This window comes from Chrysemys picta, chromosome 6, assembly GCF_011386835.1.
Source record: "Chrysemys picta bellii isolate R12L10 chromosome 6, ASM1138683v2, whole genome shotgun sequence".
Classification (NCBI taxonomy): Eukaryota; Metazoa; Chordata; order Testudines; family Emydidae; genus Chrysemys; species Chrysemys picta.
In genome coordinates, this window is record NC_088796.1 from 52,390,605 (window position 1) to 52,404,714 (window position 14,110).

The 14,110-nt window shown below is 43.6% G+C and overlaps 1 protein-coding gene across 9 annotated transcripts in view; it reads right to left on the reverse strand.

The window, feature by feature from the left end:
• HAPLN1 (hyaluronan and proteoglycan link protein 1) overlaps positions 1-14,110 on the reverse strand; it is a 97,500-nt gene that overhangs the window by 50,962 nt on the left and 32,428 nt on the right. For 3 of the 9 annotated variants that reach the window (XM_024104514.3, XM_005288158.5, XM_065599138.1), the window contains exon 2: positions 9,083-9,133. The exons of 3 other annotated variants lie outside the window; for them this stretch is intronic. The gene's annotated coding sequence lies outside the window, so the exon portion shown is untranslated. Of the gene's footprint in view, positions 1-3,368; positions 3,467-7,647; positions 7,706-9,082; positions 9,134-14,110 lie in introns of all 9 variants that reach the window. 3 more of the 9 variants (XM_042855862.2, XM_024104513.3, XM_065599139.1) reach the window with 2 other exon arrangements.

Here is a 14,110-nt window from a genome sequence, read left to right on the forward strand (position 1 = left end):
AACTGGCCCATTCTGTCGGCAGTAGGGTTACCATACGTCCTCTTTTTCCCGGACATGTCCGGCTTTTCGGCAGTCAACCCCCCAGAGGGTCCTCTTTTTTTATTTATGAGATATGGTAACCCTAGTCGGCAGACATTGTACAAGTTTACCACAATAGCTCTACCAAGACATGTCAGCTAACCCACTTTGGGCTTTTCTTAAGCAGAAAGTACCAGTCATACAAAATTGCATGCTTGTGGAGTAAGCCAGTATTTTAATGCATGTCTTCAGAGCCAGTCTTCCCCCACCCACACAAAATAATGCTGCCAGTTATTCCGAGCTCGGAAATGGCCCATAAGGGGCTGTTGCAGCCAGAACATAAATTAGAGAAACCCTGAGGCTAACCTAGTGTATTCTGAGAACTAGTCATACTCCTGAACAGACTGTTACCAGGAGCACAAATATGGCTCCCATTTCCATTGATGTGATTGGTGCAGGAGCAAAGAATCAGAAGTATCAGGCCTAGATGTCCAGTAACATCAATCACTTCTCAAATTCCCCCTCTTATTCTCCCATCAGGTTGCATACCACAGTCGTACATATTTTTTTTCCATGACTCTTCTCCATAATTTTTTTGGTCAGGCAGGCTTTGCACAACCAGTCCTAGTGGCAGAGTACAAGGCTAGGCCTGCATACCTCAGTGGTAAGGAGCATCTTTCTCCCTCTGATACACAATCTGACTGACTATATAGTTAACTTCTACAACAAAGCTTCAAACTCATGAGATTACTGAAGGTGTTGCAATTTTTCTCATAACCACATGAAAAACTGCAGGCGAGGAGGCAACTCAGGAATTAGAAGCTGAACTGCCTGCAGTCCCTACTTCTAGCCACTAGAAGCTGCATGCTCTTATCCTTCTCCAGCTTCATTATTGTGCAATAAAACTGGGGGCAATGTGATGATCCCAGTACAACCCAAGGAAGTGAAGTACAATGGGTGGCGAATTCCCCCCACACACACACACTGTTGTGTTTATTTCAGGTTCAATTTGCACTCTGAAACATGTGCACACTAATGGGTGTCAAGATCTTTAGATTTAAGAGTTCAAAATGCAGGAGTCACACAACAGGCCCAAAATGTGATTTAAAACAAACACACACAACCAAAAACCCTCATGTATTTTATACTAATCCCTTGATTTTTTATATGTTGAGGAAGGCAGTGCTGCATCAGCTTTCTTAATGGAAATAATTTACAATGGGTCATTACAAGGGTTTTCCCAAATTATTATGTTTATAGAGGCTAGCCAACAAATGGTCACTATACATGCCTGGGCACGTGCATCCACACACACACACACACACTCGCGCATGCACACACAGAGTTAGGATCTGTGTGTGTGTGCGCTTTCCCTGCCTCTGATCAGGTTTATCTCCTGTTATGGTTACCATCCCTGCCAGGCTGACTTTGCCTTTGTAATGCACCAGAATTACACCAGATAGTAGGGGGACTTTAAGATAGGTCCTGGGGGAGAATATATCAAGGTGTCTTCTCTAAAGATTCATCCTTCTCTCCTGAAAAAAATCACCCAGCATCTTAATCTTGGGTCTGGCTGAGCTGTGATCAATTCAGGACTAAGTTGCAGCAGGACAAAAGTGGCTATATCCTTAGGGCTGTCGGGCGACTGTTCGACCTTCAGCATAAATTAGAGCTGCCTCAAGACTTCTCTAGTTTATCACCACCTACAATGGCCTTCAAGGTGCTGTTGTGGATATTAAGAATTTCTGAATCAAGATGCATTCTGACCTCGCCCTTTCCTTCTCCTGGAACATCCCCTATGTCTGGAGCTGTGATTTTGGAGGGGACACAGAGCTGTAGAATTGCAAAACAGACTTATCAGGGCCAGTGATTTGACACTCAGTATTTTGTAGGTTTTCTAGGAGCTATTAGCCAAAGCAATTTGCATCTTCCATGCTAGCCTAAAAAAAAATAACCCGTCTGAGTTTCTGCTTCTGCAGCAGTCCAGGAAGACTCCGGGGTGAGATGATGGGTGTGAATATTTTGATATTAAAATGAATACAACTATTGGCAGTCAGTGAATGTTGGGGGGAAATGATAATGGTTTTCTGGGCCCAAGAAGTTTGCACTGGTTTAGATTGTTGTAGTTTACATAATCTACTATTTTACGAGATAGGGAGGCAAAGAAGCTGAGCATTTACTTTTAAAATTTATTTTTAGAGGCTCTCAGACCTTAGTGTAATGGTCAAGAACTAGACAACAAATTAATTTTTAGGGCTTGCTTTGCATTCAGTTTATAAATTCTCTCACTTTGCTCCCCCTTGGTGCAGTAGGAAATCATGATGCTCATCAACTAGATTACATTTTGTTATATTTAAGTGGCCATTACTAATCTAGATTACTACTAGCAAGTGTAGAATGCTAAAAAGCATTATTAATTATATTTTTGGTAGCATAGTCTAAAAATCAGTAACATATCTTGATTCAGCAATTCCACCATTTATGTAAGAAATATTGTTTTGAAGATGTATTCAAACATTGTAATGTATAAAATGCAATGTTAACTCATTATTTTCATAGGTTTAATTTTTTTCTGAAGAGATTATGATGTGCTATTCCAAATTATTTTTTCCTTAGTGAGTGAAGAAAGTTATCATGTTATTGCAGGAAGCCTGGCACACAATCATTTTACAAGGCAGTTCTCTGTCTCCATCTCTCATGATCACACCAATGATTCTGTGTCTGCACTACCACTCTGCCTGTATTAGACTGCAAAATCGAGGTAGAATAGCTTAAATGGCAAATCTTTTCCCTAGGTATGGACAGGAGGGGAACCTCTGTGCTTGCGTCTCACCTCACTTGTGTGATGACAGGTGGGGATTAGTGCACGAGCACCGCTGCCTCAGACTCTGTGGAACCATCTCTATAGGCCTGAGGCTGCTCATCTGGGGAAGGAGAGGGGTAGGGAGGTATGCAAGGAGGACATTCATCACCACCCAGAATCCCATAGGACCCTCACAGCAGCAGCAGCAGAACTCCCATTTCATTACGTGTGTATAGGTGTGCCTGGGGGCTAGGTGGGCACCAGAAGGAGGCAGTGGCAGAAGAAGGAATTGTGGGAACAGCACTACTAGGAACTGGAGTAAAGCTGAAGCTCCTGGAGCTAATACAGAGGCACAGGGTCTCTGAATGGACGTCCTGACCTGATGTGGATTCCCCAGGGTTTGGGTCCTTTAGCACAATTGAACGAAAATCAGCCAGAGAATTTGGTATATTTCTAACTTCTTGCCTGATACTGCCCTCTCATTGCTAGCTAAGTCAGCCTAGATCCAATCTTCATTGCATCAAAAATAGACATAGAAATTCCTCGCCATGAGAACACCTCACTGTGCAGCAGAGTTCAGGCTGGTCAGGATCAGCAGGCTGCCCACCACTGTGAACGGTTCCAGTGGATGGGATTTTGCTGATGCTACGGCAAAGGAAAAGAATGATTGATTTGCCTCTCATAGCCACAGAATAGGAATGTAAAAATGTTCTAGTCTATGATGTGCTCAGTCTGAATCAAAACAAGTTTTCCGCTGGATTCTCCCTTGCCACTTCATTAGTCATAGATAATTTGAACTTGTGAGGATGTGGGACATGTAAGTGCCAGACTGCCAGTGTTTGTGAATAACAAGTTGCCATAATAGTCCTCTAACTATAGACAGAATAGCTCAATGAAAATACAGAATGACTCCTCAGAGATAGCTGAAACCCCCTTTACCTCTATTGGTCCTCCAGCAAAAAGGCAAATAAATTGCTTTCAGGGTGAGGGAAATATATGAAGCATCTCTGCAGTGACTTAGGATAGGTGAGTTTTATCTTGAACACACAGGGACCCATATTTGACTATCAGCTGAAACTGGAAGTCCACACTTAGCGTAGATTAGAACTGACTTTTTATTTTTTAATGACTGACCTATTTGGAGGCTGTTGGGTTTTTTTCTTCCAATTGTGGACTTTACAACGATTCATGCATTCACAACCTTGAAGACAGATTACTAATATTTTGGGACCATCCTGGAAAATAATATCTCAGACTCCAGCTAATACAAAATGGTACACCGTGAATATACAAGGGTTTCATGCATGAAAATGAAGGCGGATCACACTGAGAGCTACAGGGGCTGCCTGTAATTCAGACATTGTAATTCAAGATCTACATTTAGTACATAAAGCCTTAACCTTAAACAGTATTGGCTCAATCTATATAAGTCATTGTTTGGTGTCTCATCTCTCTTTAGGGCACTTGTCCTCAGCAAATTGGAACCGATGACAGACCTGTATTATATTTTTGAGCAGAAAGGAGCCAGGGCCTTAAGAAGTGGTCCTCCTTCTAATGTGACATGATATAACAGTAATTTGTGTATTATTCATATATTTGAGAGAAGCACTGTCAAATATGACAGGGAGCAAGGAACTCTTGTGTTTTCAACCTGGTGCTAACATTGATTCAGTATATGCTTATGCTGTGATTTAATTGCTGTTCTATTTGGACACCTAGAGCCTTGGATAGGTATCTTTTTACTAAAAAAATATCTTTGGGCAAGTCGCTTAGGCCAAAATGTTGACACTTGTGCTAAAAGTGCAACACCTAAACACATATTTAGGCAACTGAATGAGTGGCCTCATTTGAAAAGGTGCCGAGCAACTACTGAAGTCAATGGAATATGTGAGTGTTCAGCAACATTGAAAATCAGACCACTTATTTAGGCATCTAGATATAGATTTAGGGGGAGATTTTCAAAGTCACAAAGACAGTTAGATGTCCAGGGCCCACTAAAAGCCAATGGGAGCTGGGTGCCTAGCTTCCAAAATCTCCTCCTAAGGGGCCTAATTTTAGTTATCTGTGTTGCAAAATATTAGATTCATAGCACAATAGGGCTAGAAGGAACCACAAGGGTCATCTAGTCCAACGCCCTGCCAAGATGCAGGATTGTCATTAATCTCTGTGTCCCAGGTTTCTTGTCTGGCCAATATGGCTGAATGTTTCAAAAGCTTGTGCCTAAAATTAGGGACTTAGATTTATATTTAGGTTCTTAGCAGAAGGGCCTAATTTCCAGAAGTGCTGAGCACCCACCTCACCCACTGAAATCCAGTGTGAACTATGGGTTTTCCAACACCTCCAGACTTCAGGCCACTCCGTTAAGAACCTAAATATGAATTTACCCATCTACGTTTGAAAGTTTGAGCTGACAAATTACTTTCACCTACTGGAGGAGGAGGATTGTGAGGATTAATTCATGAATGATCGCAAAGAGCCTTAAAGAGAGTGAGCAGTATATAAGTGCTAAGCATTTTCATTGGTACCTTTTCCTCAATTGGGTAGTTTCATTACCATAGTTTGTACGATTTGTATATATTATTTATGATATTGTCAGACGCCCAAGAACCTTAGGGCATGGGATGCCTTTATAAATAGTTATTTAATATGTATTTTAAATTTAAAATTAAGGACTAGATGAGAAAGAGGAATAATAAAGAAGAATTGTGTTGTCATAGTCAATGGCTTACATTTGTATAGCATCTCTATTATTACCAATTACACTTTTAAAAGCACAAGTCATAATTCTTGCACTGTTTCTCATTTTAAAAAAAGCATTCATTTGGCAGCCCTGGGCATGTTTTATGTGTTTAGCAAGAAAGAATTCCTGTATAGCTTGGTGATTTCTCCCTGTGTCATTAAGTAATAGCATTCTCATCTTGTCTCCCTAGGGTTCATCTTGTATGAACATCTTTGTCTTCCAATGGCATGACAAAGAATAAAGGGGAAGAGGGACAAAGAAGAAGAAAGGATAAAAGAGTATGACAGGAAATATGATGAGGAAGCAGCTCTTCCTTTTTGATTCAAATGCTTTTACTGTTTGTATGCCAACATTTTGGTACATTTGTTTTTACAAGTCAATTTTCATTACACAATGATCACTATATTTTTTTTCCTTCAGCTACGTATCTTCATATAAGAAGAAAATGTATGGCCTGAGTATGCTCTTATTTGCACGAGTGTAAATCAGAAGTAACCCCATTGTAGACACTGGAGATATACTGATGTCAAGCTGGTGTAAGCGCAAAGAGAATAGGATTCTTTCATTTACACTGTTACTATTGCATATGCAAGTGTCATGAAAGTGCAACTAGAGTAGGCATCATAATAGATGCTCTGCTCAGGGAATTCCACAATGAGCTCAGCAGGAGTTCCATAGTAGAGTAGAGGTATGATCGGACAGGCTCATGATATGCACTGTGACAATGCATATATTGATGCCATAGGCAGGTATATCTACAAGAGACTTCCAGTGCCTGCACATTGGCTGGGATTTTCAAAGGGGCCTAAGGAAGTTAGGTTCCTAACTCCCATTGAAAGTTGATGGAAGCTGGTGCCTGATTCCCTCAGATCCCTTAGAAACTGCCAGGGCTGATGTATTAAAGCATTGGTTGGGTTCTTTGTGGGCTTACATTACAACCCACTGTATTTACATGCTCGTAACTTTTGAACAAATTCTCCCTTTGGACTTGGTTATTCTCTGTCCAACTTTCTAGTCCAAACTTCCATTCTTCTTCTAAGCTGAATGGTGAATTTTTGTTGGGAAGTTTACTTCTAAACCATTGACTGTTTCTGAATTGTCTGACAGTGAAAAATCAGATTCTTCTTCTACTGTGAAAAAGATGTAAAGGTTTAGTTTTTATGCCTGGTGGGAGGGCATTCATCCAAAGCAGGAGAAGGAAAGGGAGGAGACTAAGGATTTGATCCAAAGCTCCCTGAAGTGAATGGAAAGATTCCCATTGACTTCACTGGCTTTGGATCAGGCCCTACGGGAGTGTTTCACAAAATGTGAGTTAGGACTCCAAATGGGGTTGTGCCTTCAGCAGATGGGGTCACGGTGATCCCTAGTCTATGAAGGATGCCAGTTTGCTCTTCATAGCCTGATCTCACATGTATGGTGTGTGTGAGAGAGGTCGTGATGCACGGAGGATGGCATTTTGCTCTACAAAATGGCATCCTCCATGAGGCGTGACCCTGTCCATATGGTGCGTGCACTGTCATACTATGTGTAGGATGCCATTTTGCTCTTCAAAATTGTGTCATCCATGCTGTCTGAGGTCCTGGTAGGAAATACTTCATTAAAATGGGGTTGTGCCAGCAAAAGTTTGAGAACCCCTGATGTATGGGTAGGGCGGATGTGGGACTGATGGCAAAGGAGGGAGAAAAGAAACTCAGCTCACATCACTCAATGTACTGTGTTCATCTTAAGGGTTCTAAGGATTAAAGCAGATATGTAACTGCTTAACTATAGACCATATACCTAGATCGCACTGAGCCTTCTTGGGTGCAAGAACAAAGGTGGCAAGGGAAAGGTCACTATAAGCCACCTTTCTGGTTTCCTGATCCTTGGCTTGAATGGGAGCTGAACTGACCTAACAGCTGCTCTAACTTACACAGGCTAGAGCATCCTTTCAGGACCTCTCCTCTGGCTCGTGAGCATGTGCAAAGAGTGTAATATGGTTCCACCCCTCAAACCTCCTGTTATGCTTTCACCCACATACAAACACTCCAGCTTCCCTCCTCCCTTTCCCAACTGAGCAGGGGGAGAGCAGGTGGCAAAGACTTACAAGTTTTACAAGGCCCAGGTCTTGCATAGTTTCCATCAGGAAAAAGGGCTATTCATAGCTGGGAAAAATAATTTTCCATATTTTAAAAAAACACTTTTCTCTGCTACAAAATAAAACAGAAGTTTCCTTTCTGGAGATATGCCAGAAATCTATGCACTCTGGAGGAATTAGTGACAAACGGGAATATACACACACTATATATAACATGCGTAAAGATGTGCTGCCAGACATACTGAAGAATAGCAGCTCATAGTAAGAAATTATTTCATAGACAGCTCAGTCTCCTAAAGAAATAGTAACGGTAATACAATAATCTGCTGCAAAACATATTTTAAAAGTGCATATTTCTTTAAACTTCTGCACATGTTGCTAGGGCAAATTTCTATTGAATTGTCACTTAAATAAACATTTTAATTTGAAAAACAAAAGTGTGTTCATGAAACATCTGCTTCTTACTGCCATGATACATAGTTTCATTTGGACATACCACAATAAGAATTATATGTGTATATCTGAATGAAAGCCACATGTGGATTAACTGTAAAACACAATCTGATGTTCTTTCAACAGTATTTTTTCACTGAAACTACAATAAAATATACTTTCTACTGAGATCTGTTACTGTAAAGGGAAGAAAGGATGGTCCTGAGGCTATGTCATGAGCCTAAAACTTGGGAAAATTGTGTTCCTGCTCTGCTACAGACTTGCTCTCCTTTAGACTTTCTGTGAGACTTTGGGCAAGTCACTTAGTTTCTCTGGGCCTCAGTTGAGAACCTATAAAATGGGGATAACAGCGCTTCCCTACCTCCAGGGGAGTTATGAGGATAAATAGATTAAAATCTGTGAGGTGCTCCAATACTGTGTTAATGGGGGAAGGGGTTATAAGTAACTAAGATAGATGAAAGGGAAGGGGACTTTTCCAGATCAATTATAACTAAAACCAGCAGATTTTGTTTTTCCTGAGGCACCATCAGAGTGTGTGTGTGTGTGTGTGTGTGTGTGTACACATATATTTCTTCAGAAAAAACATTTTCTTTAATTTTTTAATATGTTCTCATCAGAATGTAGGGAGATGGATACTGAGAAATATTCTGGAAAACATGAGTCATAATTGTTTAGTTAACTTTTCTTTAGATAAATTATGTTGGAAACAAATAAAGAACATTGCTGAGAACATGGATTTCTGACAAATAGTCTTCATTTGCCTAAAAGAAAAAAAAGAATCCTTTCAAAGTCTATTGCTAAACTTTGTTTCTTCAGTATTGTGTACGCATTAATATTTTAACAGTGCCAACAGCATAAACATCTCATGAGAATATCATGAAATCATCATAGTATGGCCTGAAAACAATTCTGTGATCTTATTGAATATTTCTTGTAAAAATAAATATCAGACTCATGGAATTACTATAAAAATAAAACTTAGCTGACTTACAGATACGGTAACAAGCAGGTAACTTCCACAGACTCTCCAGTCAGTCAGAATCTGCAAAGATGCAGGTGATCAGGCTATGATATCGCAAACTGAATTACTAGCTCAGATATTATAGATGTAGACAGATAGCAATTATAATTCTATAGTTTGATATAGTTAACTCAAGGTAAAGGCCTTGATTACAGTATGATAATTAATCCTCACTAAAAGCAGAAGCTTTCTCTGTCTCTCCTTTTGTTGCAGTCCCAAACTCTTCTGACTGTCATAAATAAGACATGTTCCAAGATGCATAATCAGGTTGCGTATTACTCCATATCCTATTTCAAAACATGATCTTAGCCAGGATTCAGACTCATTGGTTAAAAAGTAACAAATGCATTTGGTGTTCTGTGTAAGCTTTCCTAAAACACTGGCAATCTTTCAGCTGATGTTTACTCTTTGTTCAATGAAATTTGAAACACTTTTACCTGTGCTTGGATTACCTACATATGTTGGAATACACATGATGCTATCATTTACAAGCCTTTTAAAAGATGCAGAATCATTGCTTTCTCTTAGAATTAGTCTCCTGAAAGCATACATCAACAGTTTAAGGCTGGCTTACAAACCTTTGTAACTCTACTAAATAGACTAGATACTGGAGGTGGGAGTGTTGTTATTCCTGAGTCAAACAAGTAAATATCTGCAAGATATAAATGAACGCAGGCACATGTGGCCGGCCTAATGGCTTGGCTCTTGCAATGAGCAGCCATATGGAAGATTTGCATGAATTATGCTCAAAACATGATGATGCACCTTACATTGCTTCTGAGAACATCACTAATGATATGCATAGAACAGCATAGGGTTGCCAACTTTCTAATCACACAAAACCAAACACTCTTGATCCCCCCCCTCCTCCAAGACCCCGCCCCTGCCATGAGTCCCCACCTCCCGCTCACTCCATCTCCCCTCCCTTCATCGGTCGCTCTCCCCCACCCTCACTCATTTTCATGGGGATGGGGCAGGGCGTTGGGGTGTGGGAGGGGGTGCAGGCTCTGGCTGGGGGTGTGGGCTCTGGGGTGAGGCCAGGGATGAGGGGTTTAGGATGCAGGAAGGGACTCAGAGCTGGGACAGGGGGTTGGGGTGCGGGAGGGGGTGTGGACTCCGGGAGGGAGTTTGGGTGCAGAGGGGGCTCAGGGCTGGGGGTTAAGTTGCGGGGGGGCGGTGAGGGCTCCAGCTAGGGGTGCGGGTTCTGGGGTGGGGCTTGGGATGAGGTGTTTGAGGTGCAGGAGGGAGCTCTGGACTGGGGCCGAGGGGTTCACAGGGTGGGAGGGGGCTCCGGGCTGGGACAGGGGTTTGGGTGTAGGAGGGGTGAGGATTCTGGGAGGGAGTTAGGGTGCAGAAGCGGGTTCGGGGTGTGGACTCCGACCAGCAGCGCTTACCTCAGGTGGCTCCCAGATGCAGCCGGCATGTCCAGCTCCTAGGCAGAGGGGCCAGGGGGCTCTGCGCACTGCCCGTGCCCACAGGCGCCGCCCTCACAGCTCCCATTGGCTACAGTTCCTGGCCAGTGGGACCTGCAGAGCCGGAGCTGACGGTGGGGGCAGCTCATGGAGTCCCTGTGGCTGCCCCTGTGACTAGGAGACAGACATGCCAGCTGCTTCCGGGAGCCGCGCAGAGCCAGGACAAGCAGGGAGCCTGCCTTAGCCTCACTGCTCTGCCATCCAGACTTTTAGCGGCCCAGTCAGCAGTGCTGACCGGAGCCACCAGGGTCCTTTTCTGCTGGGCATTTCGGTCAAAAACTGGATGCCTGACAATCCTAGAACTGCAATACAATATCTTCATAAACTCTCTGTATTCCTAGCTATAGATATGCACAATAGCTTTAGTGATTTGGGGCTCTAGGATGGTTTTAAAAAGAAAGGAAAACAGCAGCCCAAAGTGACAGGGTGGGAAGCTTACCACTACCAGACTACTCAAACTAACTTGACATCCTTTGTCATTGCCTTGAAGAGGCAGATAACACAGCACGTCTTAGGTCAAGGACAAGAGAGAAATACTATGAAAGTTCCGTCTCATCAAACCTTTCCCCCCCCCACCTCCCCACATATACTATTTTTATAGCGGATTAATATAATATTTATGGGTAATCTCTCAATGAATAGAAAAATGCAGAACTAAGGTTAATTAAAGAATTTGTAACCATTTGATAATGCCATAATAAGATACCTTGGTAAGTAAAACTCTCTAAATTGCTTAAATTGCCTGACTGGTATATAACGGCAGTCAGCAGCGAACCAGCTGAGCGGCGAACAGCAGAGGCTAACGGAGGGAGTTTGCCTGGGAGTTCACTTGGGGAGAGCTCACTGAGGCTTTCATCTGCAGGTTTCTCTGAGTAGTTCCTGCAACAGTTGAGGAAGCTCTTAAGAGGACGGTGATATGGAAGGTGAGCAATCAGCTGTTGTAACCTGCACAGGTTGTGCCATGTTTGTCTTTCTTCCACAGGACAGAAGTGACTTTGTCTGTACAAAGTGCAAGCTGGTCTCCATATTGGAAGAGAAGGTTCGAGGGCTGGAGAAACGAGTATCTACTCTGTGTTGCATAAGGGAAAATGAAGATTTCCTGGACAGACGTCATGAGATGCTTCTACGGCCACAATGTTCTGAAGATTCAGAGCAGGCGCAGCAGGGACAGAAGGATTGTGAAGATGTTTGGCAGCATGTGACCTCCAGAAGGAGAAAGAGGAGCGTCCATGCACCAGCAATGGAGATACAGGTGAGCAATCGTTTCCATGTTCTCTCTACAGGTACTAATGTGGAGAGGGGACTAGATGACCCATCTGAGGGAAGGGAGCAGAAGGAGACTCCACCGATTGGAAAGCAAAAAATGCACTGTCCTAGGGATGGGGGTTCCACGACCACCACTCCCAAGAGGAGGAGGAGGGTGGTGGCGGCGGTCAGGGACTCCCTCCTCAGGGGGACTGAGTCATCTATCTGCTGCCCCGACCGGGAAAACCAAGAGGTCTGCTGCTTGCCAGGAACTAGGATACACGATGTGACGGAGAGACTGCAGAGACTCATCAAGCCCTCAGATCGCTACCCCTTCCTGCTTCTCCACGTGGGCACCAATGATACTGCCAAGAGCGACCTTGAGCGGATCACTGCAGACTATGTGGCTCTGGGAAGAAGGATAAAGGAGTTTGAGGCGCAAGTGGTGTTCTCGTCCATCCTCCCTGTGCAAGGAAAAGGCCTGGGTAGAGACCGTCGAATCGTGGAAGTCAATAAATGGCTACGCAGGTAGTGTCGGAGAGAAGGCTTTGGATTCTTCGACCATGGGGTGGTGTTCCAAGAAGGAGGAGTGCTAGGCAGAGACGGGCTCCACCTAATGGAGAGAGGGAAGAGCATCTTCGCCAGCAGGCTGGCTAACCTAGTGAGGAGGGCTTTAAACTAGGTTCACTGGGGGAAGGAGATCAAAGCCCTGAGGTAAGTGGGGAAATGGAATCCTGGGAGGAAGCACAAGCGGGAGAGCACAAGAGGGGAGGACTCCTGTCTCATACTGAGACAGAAGGACAATCGATGAGTTATCTTACGTGCCTATACACAAATGCAAGAAGCCTGGGAAACAAGCAGGGAGAACTAGAAGTCCTAGCACAGTCAGGAAACTATGATGTGATTGGAATAACAGAGACTTGGTGGGATAACTCACATGACTGGAGTACTGTCATGGATGGATATAAACTGTTCAGGAAGGACAGGCAGGGCAGAAAAGGTGGGGGAGTTGCATTGTATTTAAGAGAGGAGTATGACTGCTCAGAGCTCCGGTATGAAACTGCAGAAAAACCTGAGAGTCTCTGGATAAAGTTGAGAAGTGTGAGCAACAAGGGTGATGTCGTGGTTGGAGTCTGCTATAGACCACCAGACCAGGGGGATGATGTGGACGAGGCTTTCTTCTGGCAACTAGCAGAAATTGCTAGATCGCAGGCCCTGGTTCTCATGGGAGACTTTAAATCACCCTGATATCTGCTGGGAGAGCAATACAACACTGCACAGACAATCCAGGAAGTTTTTGGAAAGTGTAGGGATCAATTTCCTGGTGCAAGTGCTGGAGGAACCAACTAGGGGCAGAGCTTTTCTTGACCTGCTGCTCACAAACAGGGAAGAATTAGTAGGGGAAGCAAAAGTGGATGGGAACCTGGGAGGCAGTGACCATGAGATGGTTGAGTTCAGGATCCTGACACAAGGAAGAAAGGAGAGCAGCAGAATACGGACCCTGGACTTCAGAAAAGCAGACTTTGACTCCCTCAGGGAACAGATGGGCAGGATCCCCTGGGAGAATAACATGAAGGGCAAAGGGGTCCAGGAGAGCTGGCTGTATTTTAAAGAATCCTTATTGCGGTTGCAGGAACAAATCATCCCGATGTGTAGAAAGAATAGTAAATATGGCAGGTGACCAGCTTGGCTAAACAGTGAAATCCTTGCTGATCTTAAATGCAAAAAAGAAGCTTACAAGAAGTGGAAGATTGGACAAATGACCAGGGAGGAGTATAAAAATATTGCTCAGGCATGCAGGAGTGAAATCAGGAAGGCCAAATCACACTTGGAGTTGCAGTTAGCAAGAGATGTTAAGAGTAACGAGAAGGGTTTCTTCAGGTATGTTAGCAACAAGAAGAAAGTCAAGGAAAGTGTGGGCCCCTTACTGAATGAGGGAGGCAACCTAGTGACCGAGGATGTGGAAAAAGCTAATGTACTCAATGCTTTTTTTGCCTGTCTTCACGAACAAGGTCAGCTCCCAGACTGCTGCACTGGGCAGCACAATATGGGGAAAAGGTCTGTGGAGAAAGAAGTGGTTCGGGACTATTTAGAAAAACTGAACGTGCACAAGTCCATGGGACCGGATGCGCTGTATCTGAGGGTGCTAAAGGAGTTGGCGGATGAGATTGCAGAGCCATTAGCCATTATTTTTGAAAACTCATGGCGATCGGGGGAGGTCCCAGATGACTGGAAAAAGGCTAATGTAGTGCCCATCTTTTAAAAAGGGAAGGAGGAGGAT